The sequence below is a fragment of the Hyaena hyaena genome, unplaced genomic scaffold (assembly GCF_003009895.1).
Source record: "Hyaena hyaena isolate Hyena2069 unplaced genomic scaffold, ASM300989v1 scaffold_452, whole genome shotgun sequence".
NCBI classification, from domain to species: Eukaryota; Metazoa; Chordata; class Mammalia; order Carnivora; family Hyaenidae; genus Hyaena; species Hyaena hyaena.
The window spans coordinates 400,226-417,602 of NW_024081085.1; positions in this window are offsets into that span (position 1 = coordinate 400,226).

Consider the following 17,377-nt stretch of genomic DNA (forward strand, 5'->3'; position numbering starts at 1 on the left):
AGTTTTAAAGCACCAGTTTTAAGATCCAGAACCTCAAAGGTCATATTGTCTCCTTCCAAAAGTTGGTTTGCTTGAAAGGTGTCTTTTATAATTGCCTTTCTCCCACTTTCCAAAAGGAAGAATTCTTCTCACATACCCGATGCCTCTCCAAAATGCATTGCCCTGAGAGGAAAGATGTCCCAGCAGCCAGGCTAAAGGACATTTTGATATTCCCTTTAAACAAAGTTCCATAAACACCTGTGACTCCCATGTATCTCATTAAAATTCATTTCCAATATCTTACATTTATGTTCAATAATTATTTATTAAATGTATAATGTATTTATATTTTAACAAATTATTTACTACCAGTAATTATAATAATTCATTTCAGAAAAAATTATAATACAGGAAATTCTTTTAAGTTTTTATTTAAATTCCAGTTAGTTAAAATATAGTGTAATATTAGTTTCAGGTGTACAATTTAGTGATTCAGCACTTCCATACAACACTCGGTACTCTTTCCAACACGTGCCCTCCTTAATCCCTATCACCTATTTCAACCATCCCCCACCCACCTCCCCTCTGATAACCATGTTTGTTCTCTATGGTTAAGAATCTGTTTCTTAGTTTGCCTCTCTCTTTTTTTTCCACTATGCTCATTTGTTTTATTTCTTAAATTCTACATTTGAATGAAATCATAAGGTATTTGTCTTTCTCTGACTGACTTATTTCACTTATCATAATACTCCCTAGCTCCACTGATATCACTGCAAATGGCAAGATATCACTCTTCTGGATGGCTGAGCAATATTCCATTGTATATGTACACCACCTCTTCTTTATCCATTCAACAGTCCATGGACACTTTGGCTGTTTCCAGAGTTTGGCTATTGTGGATAATGCTTCTATAAACATCAGGGTGCATGTATTCCTTTGAATTAGGTTTTTTTTTTTGTTTTTTTGTTTTTTTATTCTTTGGATAAACACCTAGTAATGCAATTGCTGGATCATGGAGTAGTTCGATGTTTAACTTTTTGAGGAACCTCCCTACTGTTTTTCAAAGAGGCTGTACCAGTTTGCACTACCAAGAACATTCTTGCACCAACAGTGCAAGAAGGTTCTCCTTCCCTATATCCGGGCCAATACCTGTTGTTTATTGTGTTTTTGATTTTAGCCATTCTAACATGTGTGAAGTGACAGCTCATTGTAGTTTTGATTTGTATTTCCCTGATGATCAGTTATGTTGAGCATCTTTTCCTGTGTCTATTGGCCATCTGTATATCTTCTTTGGAAAAATGTCTGTTCATGTCTTCTGCCCATTTTAAATTGGATTATTTGTTTTTTGGGTGTTGAGTTTTATAAGTTCTTTATATATTTTAGATACTAACTCTTTGTCAGATATATAATTTGAAAATATCTTTTCCCATTCTGTAGTTGCCGTTTAGTTTTGTTGATTGTCAAGTGATTGTTTCCTGTACAGAAGGTTTTTATTTATTTTGATGAAGTCCCAATAGCTTAGTTTTGCTTTTGTTTTTCTTGCCTCAGGAGACATACCTAATAAGTTGCTAAGGCCAATATTAAAGAGGTCACTGCCTGTGTTCTCTTTAATGGTTTCAGGTCTTACATTTGGGTCTTTAATCCATTTTGAATTTATTTTTGTGTGTGTTATAAGAAAGTGGTCCAGTTTTATTCTTTTGCATATTGCTATCTGGAATTCCCAACGCCATTTGTTGAAAAGACATTCTTTTTCTCATCAGATATTCTTTCCTACTTTTTCAAAGATTAATTGACCAATTAATTGTGACCTCATTTCTGGGTTTTTTATTCTAATCCATTGGTTGATGTGTCTGTTTTTGTGTTAATACCATACTGTCTTGATCACTACAGCTTTGTAACATAACTTGAAATCTGGAATGCCTCCAGCTTTGCTTTTCTTATTCAAAGTTGCTTTGGCTAACTGGGGCCTTCCAACTGGGGCCTTTTGTAGTTCCATACAAATTTTAGGATTATTTGTTCTAGCTCTGTAACATAGGAACTGTTTTTAAACTAGATTTACATGTGTATTTTTATTATGGGGAAAAAATATGATAGAGCAATCAACAAAATATTTTGAACTGTAAAAACCAAGGAGATAAAATTCTAGGTAAGGGGCATTAGGATAGTAAACAACTTCATGGAAGGACAGGAACAGTGTAATTCCTTTTTTTACTATTACAAAGAGTTTTTAAATAATTTTTTTAACAGATTATGGTTACTACCCAACCACTGTAGAATTTAAATACCATTGCATACATTTAAAAGAGTGATATAACAGCTTTATATTGAAACATCAATATTTACAACATGCTGGAAACATTCTTTGCAACTATTAAACTTACAATGAAAATTAAAGAAGCAAATGGTTTTTTTTTTTTTTTTAATGTTCCAGGAAGTATATTAGCAAAAACATTTGAAAGCCATGGGTTTACATGACCTAAAAATTAAAGTCTCCCTCTGCCATTAATTACCTGTGTAGCCATGGGCTAGTCATTTAACCTAAGCATTCATTTCCTTACCTATAAAATGGGAAATAATAAAACCTACTTTGCAGATTAGATTGAATAAACTTTAAAAATTCCTAGCAAAAAAATCCTACTCAAGCTTGGTACTCAATAAATGTTACTCAGTGGTACTCAGTGTTAATAGTAGCTAATATTTCTTGATGCTTACTAGGTGATAAACACTGAGCTAATGCAATTTAATTCTCACATGGTTCTATGAGGTAAATTTCTATTAATCTTAGATGAGTAAAAGGAGGCATGAATGTGAATGGCTGAAACCTATACTGAAATTCTCTTGCCTACTAAGTTTGAATCCAATAGGGGAAAACACACACACACACACACACACACACACACACACACATCATAATAATAATAATTAAAAGCACTACAGGATCAATAGATTTTTTTTATCATAGTTCTCTATTCCTATGCAAAAGTTTTTAACTAAGATTATATTAAATAGTATAGGAGCACTTGGCTGGCCCAGTCAGTATAGCATGCAGCTCTTGATTTGGGGGTTGTGAGTTTGAACCCCACATTGGGGGTAGAGTTTACTTTAAAAAAAAAAAAGATTATATTAAATAGTATCAAGATTCTGCTAATCTTGTGAATGCTAAATACCTGTGCACAGCTCAATGAATTTGATTTATGAATGCACCTGTATAATCAGCACACAGATCAAGAAACAATATTACCAGTGCCACCAAAAGCCCTTCGTATATTCCCATCCATCCACCCACCCCCATAAGGATATCCCTTAGACTGACTTCTAACACTACAGATTAAAATTAATCATTTTTGAATTTTATGTAAATGGAATCATACAGTTCATATTCTTTTGTGCCTGGCTTCTTTCATTTAAAAATATGTTTGATGGAATAAAGATAGATGTATAGACCAATAAGCTATAATAGCCAAGTAAGCCCTCACATAAATGGACAAATTATCTTTGACAAGGATGCCAAGACCATTCAATGAGGAAGGACAGTGGCTTTAACAAAAGATGATGGGAAAGCTGGACATCCACATGCAAAATAATAAAATTGGACCCTTACCCTATATCATATACAAAAAATCAACTCAAATGACTTAAAAACCTAAATGTAAGAACTAAAACTATAAAACTCCTACAAGAAAATATAGAGAAAAAGCTTCAGGACATTAAGTATGGCAATTATTTCCTGGGTCTGACACATACAACACAAACAAAAATAAATAAATTGGACTTAATCAAAATTAAATACTTCTATACAGCAAAAGACAATTAACAGAGTAAAACTCTCTGCCTACAGAATGGGACTCAGGTCCAGGAGCACCTGAGTGTCTCAGTCAGTTGAGTATCCAACTCTTAGTTTCAGCTTGGGTCATGATCCCAGGGTCATGGGATCAAGACCCACATCAGGCTCCACACTGACAGCATGGAGCTTGCTTGAGATTCTCTCTCTCCTTGTCCCTCTCTCCCTTCCCCTGCTCACACATGCCTGCATGCTCTCTCTTTCAAAATAAATAAACTTAAGGAAAAAAAAAGAATGGGAGAAAATATTTGGAAATCCTATATCTGGTAAAGGGCTAAACCAGAATATATAAAGAATTACAATTTAACAACAAAAAACAACTGGATTGAAAAATGGGCAAAGGACTTGAACAGACATTTCTCCAAAGATAATAATCAAATGGCCAATAAGAATATGAAAAAATGTTCAACATCACGATTTATTAGAGAAACACAAATTGAAAGCACAATGAGATACCACCTCACACCCATTAGGATGGCTACTATTAAAAAAACAAACAAACAAACAAGAAATGTTGACAAGAGCATGGCAAAAATGGAACTTTTGGGTACTGTTAGTGGGAATACAAAATGCTCCAACCACTATAGAAAACAGTATGGTGGTTCCTCAAAAAGGTAAAAATAGAATACATAGGAGCCACATATCCCACTTCTGGGCATATATCCAAAAGAATAGAGGGCAGAATCTTGAGAAGATTATCTGCACACCCATGTTCATAGAGGCATTATTCCTAAGAGCCAAGTGTCTATCAGTGGAAGGATAAACAAACAGAATGTGGCATATACATATAAAGGATATTATTCTGCCTTAAAAAGAAAGAAAATCCTGTCATATGCTACATCGTGGGTGAACCTGGAGGACATTATGCTAAGTAAAATAAGTCAGTCACAAAAAAGTACTGTATGGTTCCACTTATATGAAGTATCTAAAGTAGTCAGACTCATAGAAACAGAAAGTAGAATGGTGGTGGCTGCCTGGAGCTAGCTGAAGGCGGAAATGGGGAATTGTGTTTAATGGGTATAATTTTTCAGTTTTGCAGGACGAAAAATGTCTGGAGATCTGTTGCATTACAAGGTGAATATTTACCACTACTGAACAGTACTTAAAAGTGTACACTTAATAAATTTTATGTTACATGCCTTTACTATAATTAAACATTGAAACATTTTTAAATGCTTGGGATTTATTCATATTATTGTGCATAACTATAATTCATTCATTCTCCTTGCTATCTATATTCCATTATGTGCATGTACCACAATATATTTGTCCATTCTACTGTTGATGGGCATTTGGGAAGTATGTAATTTGTGGCTATTGTAATTAGTGCTATACATAACATTTTAAAATGAGGAAAATAAAAATCTATCAGAATTTTAGAGCTTAGAAGGCACTCATAGAGTACTCATAATGTATTTTAAGTATGTCAATATATTCTCCATCCTTGCTCTCAGCATGTATACCAATTGCTAACTTAACTTCTCCCTGTGGATATCTAATAGACATTTCAAACATATCATGCCCAAATATGCTTTACCTGCAGTCTTCACATCTGTTGGCAACTCCATCCTTCTAGTTGCCCAGCACAAGCTTTGTTAACATCTTGGCTCCTTTCTCTCACACTCACATCCGAGGCATCAGTAAATAATGATGGCTCTACCTTCGGAATAAATCCAGAATCTGACTACCTTATTATTATCTCTACTGTTATCATATCACAACGCCATCATCTCTTGCTTGGGTTATTGCAATAACCCTCCTAGACAGTCTGCACTTGGTGCTTACCCCTTCCCATCTTTCCCTCCACCACCCAATCTATTCTCATTACAGCAGCTAGAGGGACCCTGAGGCATTTTATATTTTCCAATAGCAGCCAGATGAATACCTCCCATCCCATGTACTCTTTTACAATGTGACCTTGCCATCCCCCCAGCTAGAAGTGGACTCTAAATCACCTCTTATGAATCCAGGCTAACATCTGAGACTTGCTTGAACAATAGAATGAGGCAAAATGGTTCATAAGAAGCCTCACAGCATCCAATTGGACCTCATAGAATGCTCACCTTTGCAATGCTTCCCCTGGGAACCCAATTTCCATATTTGAGAAGCCCAAGTTATATAAGGATGTTCCTGTCAATGCCTGAACCAACCAACAGCCAGCATCACCTGCCATCTGACTGGAAATCTCAAGGAAGAGCGGCCCAACTGTTCCCACCCAATTCACAGAACCATGAGAAATAATAATAAATTGTTTTAAGTCACTAAGATTTGTGGTTATTTGTGGCACAGCAATAGGTAATAGGAACAGAACTTTTTACAGTGAAAGTCAGATAATGTCATTGATCTGTTCAGAACCCTCCAGTGGCTTCCAATTAGGCCCAGAGGAAGAGCCAAAGTGCTTATAATGGCCTGGAAGATACTGCACGAAATAGCCTTCATTCCTTCCTCCCTTCTCCTTGGTTACTTGCTTCAGAGTTACTGCCTTCTTTCTTGCTACTCTCTAAACACTCCTGCGTTAGGGACGTTGCACTGGCTGCTCATCTTCCCTAGACATCTACGTGACCATCTCTTCTCACTCATTTTCTTCAAGAGTTTGCTAACATCTCATCCTCTCCATGAGGCCAACCCTGACCACCAATTTAATACAATTTAAGCCAGTCCCTCCCCACCCCAGAACTCCCAATTGCCCTTACCCTGCTCTACTTCTTTTTTTCCATAGTGGTTATTATTTGTTAACACAGTATATAATAGTACTTATTTATTATGTTATTGTACATTTTCTGCAAGTTCCTCAAGGACATGGAGTTTTACTTTATTCCTTTACCTACTGTGTTCCCATTATGTAGAACAGTATCTGACACATAGTAGGACTCAATAAATGTTTGTATTGTATGTCCTAATAATAGCTGAGACTGAGTTAACCAAGATGGCTATGAGGGTAAGGTATAGGTGACTAGCAGAGCCAAGTAAGAAGAGAGAGGAAAAAATAAGTGTAGGAGAATGGGTTATATTTCCAGAACCCTGGTCACTGCCCATTCACCCACTCCTAGCTTTCCATGCAAGGTGGTAAATATAGGCTGGAGACCATGTTTGGAAGAAAACATTCAGCTCATGTAAGAAACCCAAGATGATTACATGTCATGTAAGTCAAAGCCAATGTATGAGTTGAGCTAAACTCCATTATAATACTGTTCCTAATTACAGTGAATTGCAGCCAAATTACACTTCCCAAAACCAAATAAATATACAATATACCAGGTGGTAGCCCTGTTTTCCAACACCAGAGTTTCAAAAGGAATTGCTTGGTATTTGTTTTGAATGTTCTGTTCTACAATTATCTGATTAACAATTCAGTTTTCCCAGAATTGCAGAACCAAATTCTTTTTTTTCTTGGTCTTATTGGTTGTGAGATATTACTATATCTTTAAAATATAGTTAGCTATAAATTATTAGCCAAAAAAAGTAAACCTGACCCTTCAGGTCAATGGAATATTAATTTCAAATTGTGTATAAACATGTAGATTAGAACAATAAAAGTCATCACTGAAGGAAAGATATATTTGAGTGCTTTAAAAAAGTTATATGGCCTCCATATCTGAAAATAAATCATGAAATACAAATGACTAATAAACAGAAAAATATTCAGCTTCACTGGCAATCAGAAAAGACAAAGTTAATGATGATAAATCCTTCCATGCAAGGTGCCAAATATATTTTTAATGCTGACAATGATGTGGGCTTTCTCATACATTGCAGATGAGAATATACGTTAGCAACACATTTCTAGACCAGCTTAAAAATAAGTACAAAAAATAACCCAATATACAAAGATATTTTAAAATGTGTATTTTTTATTAGCCAGGGTAACACTAGCTGCTGAAACATTGGCCCAAAATGTAGTATAATGGCTCAAACAAAATAAAAGAGTATTTCTTATTCATATGATATTCCTAAATTATTTCAGGTCTCGTGTGTGTGTGTGTGTGTGTGTGTGTGTGTGTGTGTATGTGTGTGTGTGTAAAAGAGAGAGAATAGAGAGATATGCAGGGACAGAGGGAGGGAGAGGAAGAGAGAGATGCTCTATACCATTATACAATCATCAAGAATCTGGAAATTAATGGATCCTTAGCCAGATTCAATGGAGATGTACAGGGGTCATTCTGCGGAAGTAAAAAGAGTACAGAGAAGTGTGCATGTAATGTTTTACAGGAATGCCTGGAAGTAGCTCACATTCCTCTGGATAGAACTTAGCTATTTGGGCACATTTCACTGCAAGGGGACTAGGAAATATGGTCAAGTTATGTGCCCAGGAAGAAGAAACAATGGGTTTGCTGAAAAGTTAGCAATCTTTGTCACACTTTTTTACCTAATAACGTACTTCTAGAAGTCTATTCTAACTCTAAGGACATCGAAAATATACAGATGAATAAACAGAATGAATAAACAGATGAATTTAGTATAGCAAAACACCAACAACACATCATATGGCTAATAATACCAAATAGCTCGCAAGTTTCAGTACATTCATAGAGTGAAATATGCAGCAATTTAAAATTAGGCCTACAAATAATTTTTCTTTAACATGGAAAATATTAGCATACAATTTTAAATTAAAAGCCTTAACAGAAGCCTTATTTATAGCATTTTAATTATATGTATATATATATATTTGTCATATATATCTTCCCCTAAATAAGGATATGATTAAGTAGGTAATACATTCATTGTTGTATAATGTTCCACTTATATTATGCTTACAAGGATTACAGTGGAAAAAATGCTTCTTTTATAGTGTTAAAGTCTAAAGCAGGAAAACTGCTTTATATGACTAAACCTATGTAAAAAATAATCATGAAAAATATGGAATAAAATGTACCAAAATACGACAATGGTTGTCTTTGTGTGATGAGATGAATACGTTTATTTCTTCTTTTCCTGTATATGAAATTTCCATTTTTTCTAGAAATAACTTTCATTACTTTACATTGAAAAAATTTACCTTCTCAAACAGGCTAACAGATTGAGTGAATCTTTTAATAACGTTGAATCTCTGCTGGAAAGTGGATGGTAACAATCCTAGAAATGGAAGTTAGAGCTTCCTTGAGTCCTCTGCCCCTTAGGAAAGAGGTGATGAGGGGCACCTGGGTGGCTCAGTAGGTTAAGCGTCCGACTTTGGCTCAGGTCATAATCTCACGGTTTGTGGGTTCAAGCCCTGCATCAGGCTCTGTGCTGACAGCCAGCTCAGAACTTGGAACCTGTTTCAGATTCTGTATCTCCCTCTCTCTCTCTGACCCTCCCCCTGCACGTGCTGTCTCTTTCTCTCTCTCTCTCACTCTCTCTCAGAAGTAAATAAAAAACAAACAAACAAAAAAAACAATTAAAAAAAGAAAAGGAAAGAGGTTATGAAGGGAGCAATCTGTAGCCATTGGCATGGTTCTTGTCTCCCTGAAGGGATGGCTGGTACAGGAACCCTTGAACATGGCAGTATGGGAGAGGAGAGGACACTAAGGAAGCTGAGAGATCCCCAAAATGTTGGAATAAAGCCCCAGCTTCATGTATTCCGCCAGGGCCCCTAGTCTATACTTCTCTATCCTGTTCTTTGTGCCAAGGGGTGGTAGTAATTGAGAAGCAAAAAGGGAGAGGAGCCGTGGCTTTTCCCTATTGTGAGCAAGGAATCTAGCTGCCTTATCTGGCTTCACAAGGACTGCTCGTTACAGTAGAATAACAACTAGACTCACTCTCAGAAGACATACGCTACTAATAAGTATGGGATTCCAGCTCTAACTCCAATTCTAAACTGCTCGTAGTCCTCCACCATGCCAGGGTGCCTCATGCCTCTGTGCCTTCACTTCTGGAGTACTGCTGGCAGACATCCAGCCCACAGCTATTAGCCCTCTTCCAGAATTTCCTCTGTTGCAGGTTGTCTTATTCATTGAGTACTTCTTTATTTTTTACCATAAAAAGAGGGTGTGATGCATTAGAGAAATATGGAAGAAACTATAAGAACAGTGGAATTGAGTGACTGTGTTCAGGCAATAGAAAGTGGTCGAGAGTGATTAATGTATAATCAAAAGCCGAGTGTGGAAGCCAGAGCACTCCTGTGGTAGCAAATAAAGAGGCTTTCATCGCCTACACAGGAGAGCAGAAAAAGCTGATGACCCGCCTTAATCATTATGGGATAGCTTCAAAGAAAGTAAAATTCTCAATGTAGGCAGGTCTGCTATACAAATATTAGGACTCTGGATGGCCAGTGCTGGACTTTGTACAAGAATAGAGGATTGTGCCCCAAAGTTGATGCAGAATCTGGCTAATATATAGTAGCAGGAGCTCAGAAAATATGGGACTGCCCTTAAGGTGCAGGGATCCAGGAGAGTGAAACATAGAGATGAATAAGGAAGACTTTGTCAACTCTGGTAGCACTTTCCACTGACACAGTATTTCCTGATGTAATTCATTCAGGCAATGATTACAAGGCATCTTCTGAGGTGATGATGATACTTATATGTGGCCAAGTTAGGTTTTTAGGAATCTTGGAAAAAGTGATGGACCATACTAAAGGAAATACAAATGCCAGAGCTGCCAATGCAGATGGTGGAAGCATGGATCAAAAGTTTAGAGAGATTACCAAATAGATCCCAGAGTTTACGAGACTGATATATAAGTTACCCAAGGCAAGAAAGCCCACCAGTCAACCATTTACCAGAGCAATAAGGATGACTGATGAGAGGGACACTCTCGTGACAAGCTCAGTAGTAGTTACTGTTTGTGTGCAAGATAAGAGGTGTTGTTAGAGAATTGATCTCCTAAGAAGGGTGAGAGCAACAAACCCAAGGTAACAGTGGCCAGGCAGTGGTGATTACATATCAGAAGAAAGTGGCTACAGTTATCACAATGTACAAATTGTGGCACAATGCTAGGCACGGAACAAACTCCACAGGAAATGGATACTAGAGAATGATTAGAATTAGTTGCGCAGAGAAGGAGACATTCTGGGAAGAAGGAACTGAGTATGTAAAGACATGGAGGTGTGAAACAGCATGACCCATGTGGGGACCCAATGTAATGAGTATGTACAGAAGGAGATGCAATGGACAGTCAGGAAAGGATCAGATCCAAGCCTGTTGAGAGGTCTGTTAGAGTGTGGACCTAATCATAAGCTACAGGGAGCCATTCAAATATTATATAAGCAAAATAATGGTACCTCTAATCCCAATTTCAGGACAATGCAATCATGTTTCCACAGTAGCTAAAGAAGTGTTCTAAAAGATCATCTAAGTCAGCTATTGATGTATATATAACAAACCATCTCAGTATCATAATACCATATTCATTTGGTCTTACATGTCTGTGAGTTGGCCAGGCCTATCCAGGCTAAGCTTGGCTGAATGCTCTGCCCCAATCTGAAAATCTAGCTGGGCTTGATTCCTTGCTGTAAGTTGGGCTCAGATTTGCTCCATGTATGTTCATTCTGAGGCCCAGGTTCAAGGTGAAGCATTACTGAAGGAGGCTTCTTCTCATCTTCCTTGGTACAGTTGACTATCCAGGGCATCTCCTTCCCATGGCAATGGCAGAGGCCACAGCGGGAAGGCAGGAAATGTGATGTCTCTTAAGGCTGAGACTCACAACAGGCACTTAGTGATGTCCACCCACATTGCATTGGCCAAAGCAGTTTAGACAGCCAAGTCCAAAGTTAAGAGACAGGGAAGTATATTATGCCCCTAGTGAGAGGAACTACAAACTCACTTTGAAGAGTGTAGATACAGGAAGAGGTGAAAAATTGGGGTCAATAATTCAATCTATCATAGAGGCCATTTTTACTCAATACTTAGAAGCTATAAGGTATAATTAAAAGAATATCAATTGTGGAGCCAGACAATCACTTAATAGCTCCATGGCTTGCCATGAATTATTTAAAATTCCTCAGACATGAGTTTTCTCATCTACAAAATCTAGATTGATACCTCCTTCATCTTCTAAGTGATTATAAGAATTGCATCTGATATTGTCCATGGGTGTGCACTTTGGGCACTGGTACTAATTAGGACCTCTCTGGTAGTCATATCTAGTGTTCCGTGACTCTATTAATAAAAAAATATGAGAAGGGAGATCAACAGTTGGACTTTGGTGCTACAAAGTTACCATACTGGAGAGAAACAAAAATCCAGCAGAACCCAGAATGCATGCCCCAACATGCCTATTAACAACTACAGCTATTTGTCTTTCAGGAAAGATGTATCTCCCAAAAGAAAGGCCAGCCATTTGCTAATATGTGTTTGGTCTGACTGGCCTTTTACATATGAACTCTGTTCTTTGGCACCTTCAATTTTTGGTTCATGAACAAAAGGGGTAATTACCCCAGAAGGGTCTAGGACAAAACTGGGAAGGAAGGACACAAATGGAAAAAGATCCTCCTGGCATTACTTCCGAGTTGTTCTCCCTGAATCTGCAGCTCCTGCCCTGTCCAGATGGCCTCCCTTAGCCAAAGGATTATGCCAAAGATAATACCCAACGTGCTCTTATTTATCTTCTCAGATTGAGACCAACTGGCCCAACATCACATAGCTCTTTGAACTTAAGCCTCTTGGGTCCTACAACAATGCTCTTTCTCCTGTTGGTATAAATTAGATAGGCAAAAGGCTAAGCCGCTGTATAAAAGACACTAGAAAATATAGTGACTCCAATAATACTGACATTAATTTCTCTTATAGTCCAGAGGTGGGCCAGCAGTCTAGAATGGGTTAGAGGCTGTGATCCTTGTGGACTTCCAGGAATCCAGGTTCCTTCTGTCTTTTTGCTCCAATATCCTCTAGCAGCCCTTCCCAATGGAGTTTTAAGAAGAGGATTAACTTTTAATGCTTTAAAGCATAAATTGTGTTAATGAACTGACGTTTCTCCTATGTATCTAGAGTAGTATATCACTTTGTACCATCCTCGGAATAATGGAGATAAGAGTTACTTAAATCATTTTCTATAAGGCTTAATTCTCTTACAGGAAACTAGTTGAGATAGGCTGCTAGAGTATGATTCTTATCCTATAGTTGACGATGGACCCCAGTACCATATCTGCACATTCCAATCTATAGGAAGAGAAACAAAAGAAGTGGGGAAAAGGAGATTCTTTAAACAATGTAACGGGGGAGTTCTATACATTACTTCTGCTCACACCTGATTGGCCAAAATATAATTTCCTGGACAAATCTAATCACAAAGGTGCTGGGGAAAGTAGTTTCTAGCTTGGCAGCCATATGTACAGCTAAAACTTTTGGGGACTCTATTACTAATAGGAAGGAGGATGGAATAAACATTGAGATAGATATAAACCTCTGCCACATTTGATTATTATTCTCTAGACAGTAAGTTTCATGAAAACAGGAACTATGTCTCATTCACTGAGGACAAATAATTAGGTATATTTTTAGCATAGTATCTAGAACATAGAAGACTCTTAATGACTTTGATTGGAATTCCATTTACTTACATCACGTTAAGGTAATTCAGAGGAGTGCCTTAAGGTATGATTTTCAAAAGACCCAGGGACTAAATATTCAATGAAAACTTAGTTAACATTTTCTTCTTTTTTTGTGGGGGATGAGGGTAACCTTGACTTGTTCTGAGCTAAGTTTCTCTTTATCATTTAAAATTTTGATTTACTTTGACTTTCCAAGTCTTCAGGATCAACGTGTGGACTTTCACAAGCCTGAGGAAGAAAACATCTCTCCTCCACTGGGACACAAAGCGTACTGTTAGGATATAATAATTATGTGGAACAAAGGAGCTGATATTTGTAAAAAGCATATTAGAATGGTGCCTGGCACATAATGAGTGCTGTATAAGTGTCACAGATTATAGGAGATAGTCGGAGAGATGGAAGTAGGAAGGAAGGGAAGAAGAAAGGGAGGAAATGCACTGAAAAACAAGCCAGCATGTTCCTCATATTTTGGAATAGGCTATAACATTTTCTACCAAAAGCAGAGTCACTAGGCCTCCATGGCAGGAGACATCTCACCAGATACCTGAGGATTCATTTCTCTGCTTGGCTGAACTTGGATGTACTTTGCCGACTATATGTGCTACGGTCAAACTAACTGCTTACTAGCCTCTTAAAGGAACACTAAAATGACAAGCAAAAGTGGGCCAGAGTGGACACTGGCTTAACAGGACCTGACTCAGAAGGAGGCCAGAGCCACAGCAAGAAACTCTAGGATGTCTTATAGGGTCCTCAGACCTAGTCTTCTAAGGTCATTCTCCCACATTTTAGGGGTAATCTAGCACACAGAATATTCCAGGATAGAAGTTGTCATGGGTATGTAAAACGTGTCCTTTCCCTGGTTTTGGTACAGATGTTTACAATGGATGCATAGTGGGCAAAACCATGCATCCCTTCTCCCTTTTTCTGGTAATAGCACTTTGCTGTCCTTCTAGGGATCCTCAGTTCTCTGTTTCTACATGATTTTAATACAGTTGTGCCCAGCCCCTGCCAGAACCAGAATAACCACTCAGAGTATGCCATTTTTCTGACTATGTGATTGATTTGTGAATAGATACATGACTCAAATTGTTCTAGAGTAGACCTTAAAATTTAGGACAGACAATGGAAGAGAGAGGGGAGATTCTTCTGGAAAGATGAAGGAAAGTAGAATTTGCTCTATTTGAAAACATTTCTCCTAGACCTAGAAAGGTCACATGTGGTTTAAAAAAAGGTAGCCAAACCAAAGGGGAAGGCAGAGTTGAGCACACATCAGATGGGAAGTAGTGATACCACTTGAACCCCAAGATCCAGTTGTGCCTGAAGCTAGATTTGCCCCTCTCAGCTACATGCACCAATACATTCCCATTTTTAATTAAGCTTATTTGAGTCAGAATGTCTATCATTTGCTTCTAAGATAGTTCTAATTTACAAAGTGCCTGACTTGATTTGGTTACCCTAACAGCTCCTACAGTTCTAGGATGGCCAGGCTGCTGAGGACCTATAACTGGGACAGTTATGTCCCAGTGCTCCAGAAAATTGTTTCATGTTCCACATTGTACTTTCTACTACAAACCCTTTTGTTCTGGTTCCTTGTCTCTACTCCTGTCCTGTGGTCTGGTACCTGGATCTCCTTGGATTGATACTTCATGGTACATTGAGCCTGACCTTCTATTTCAGTCTCACCCTGAATGCAGTTCCTCCCAAAATCCTGGAGTGCACCCTTTTTATCCAATGGGCCAGTGTTTCCAACCTCTGCACCCAGTCCAGGGCCCCTGAGCCAGACATCTCTGCCAGAGCAAGAGCGACTGAGTAATTTTATTTCCTTCAGTGGGTCCTGCAGCCAGTCTTCCAGGTCTCCTTAGTACATGTTCACTTTCTTTTTGATGTTCCTGCCCTTGGCTTTAATTTGCTATTCAGGAAACCCAAAGATCAAAACCTACTCTCTAGCCCACCAAAATATTCATACTACTTTCCTCAGATTTGATAATAGGGATTTTTGGTGGGAAATAATAGGAAAGAATAAACTTTTCTAAAGAGGTTAGTCATTCAAATAAGGAAGCCCTAAAAAATCTACATTGCATAAGACACTCTGACCACAAAAGGAAGAATGTAAGACTTTTAGCCTTATGGGAATATGTCCCTATAATGGGCTCAATTGTGTCCCCTCAAGAATTCATATGTTGAAGTCTTAACCCCCATTGCCTCAGAGTGTGACTATATTTGGGGATAAAAATATTTAAAGAGGTAATTAAGTTAAAGTGAGATCATTAGGGTGAGTCCCAATCCAGTATGACTGATGCTCCTACTGAAAGAAGAAAGTAGGACACAGATACACAGAAGGAAGATGGTATGAAGGCACAGGGAGAAGACAGCCATCTATAAGCCAAAGAGGTCTCAGATGAAACCAGCCCTGGGACACTTTGATCTTGAACCCCTAGCCTCCACAACTATAAGAAAATAAATTTTAATGACCTGGCATCTCTCCTCATCAAATCCTTTGGGGGAAAAAACAATAGGAATCTTTTCCTGATGCTCTCAAAAAGAAAATTCATAGTATTTGTGCAATTACCATTAGCCACTTATGATTTAGCCAATAACTAAGGAATAGATCTGGGGTCTCAGTCACTGGTGAGAGAGGAACTAGTGGTAAAGTGCCAGCATTCTTTTCCTCCAGAGTCAAATATGGTCCCTCTTCCTCTTCTTCTTTCCCTTCTTCTTTGCTTGAATAACTTCTGCAAAAGCCATTAGACAGAACTGAGCAAGCAAAGTGTGAATGTTGGGGGTTAGTGGGATAGAAAGCTTTGGTGGCCCAGAGCTGGGTGCCAGAGCCTAAGTGGGAGGAGAAGAATGTCCATATAAGGGCTAAGCCTAGCACAGGGTAGCCTGACCACGAAGAGAAGGGCATTTATGTAGATGGGCCACCTGGTGTGAAGAGTTGAAACCGAACATAGTAAGGTGAGTCTCCATGTGGGAGGATGACCCCATGTGGGGTGTCATAGCCAAAGCGAAGTGAGGAGGGTGTCCCTTCCCCACAGCCCAGTGTAAGCAATGAAGTCTGAGCAGAGTAAGGAAGGCATCCATTTAGCAGGGTGACTCCGCCTGGTGTCAGAGGACGAGAAGGATGAGGAAGGCATCCACATGGGATAGGGAGCGGGGCACTGGTATGGTATGTTGGAGCACCAGTGGGGTGAGGACGACGCTCACAAAGAAAGTGAGCTGGTGTGAGGTGGCAGGGCTTAAGCTGAATACATGGGGCAACCATGTGGTAGGTCAGCCCAGTGCACGGTGTTGGAATGTTGGAACCCAAGTAGTACAGAAGGCAGATAGGCGGTTGGTTACATAGGGTTGAATTGATTCAATAAATAAATATATTAGGAGCAATGAGAGCTAGGTGTCTCATTGGAGAAGGAAATAACAAATATGGAAAGGGGAAAACTAGAACCCTGTGGTGTTGGATTAAAATTGGAGATGATGATGTGAACACAGAAGTTTAAGATGATAGATAGATAGATAGATAGATAGATAGATAGAGTGGATGCATGAATAGATAGCTGGATAGCTAGCTAGATATGGATAGATAGATAATGATAGATAGAGATTGTAGATAGATAGATAGATAGACATCTAGATTTTTTAAGAATGTCAAAGTGTACATGCACATATCTGCACATTCCCCAGCTCTGTGCGCTGAGAGGATCTGGGAGCTATGACACTCCAAGAGCAATGAGCATACTGAGTGTATAGATTTTGGTTTCTAAACACTATTCTCCACTAAAAGACCTAAAAGAATCATGGATAAATGGCTAATTCCAGAGCTGGGCTTAGGAAAGTACCAGATAGGCCAGAAAGCTTTTTTTGTACCAAAAAGTACAAAAGTAATCAAAGAATGTAGAAATGTCACATCCAAAGGACACAGAAGCAACTAGCCAAATATGGAACAATATTAGCATGAAAATAAAGATAGTAACTGATTATAACCCATTAAATAAAATAGGAAACTGTGAGTCCATATTGATATAAATAAATAGCAAATAACAATAACAGGTGTGATGGGACATCAATCATGTCAGTGACTTTCTTTCACATGC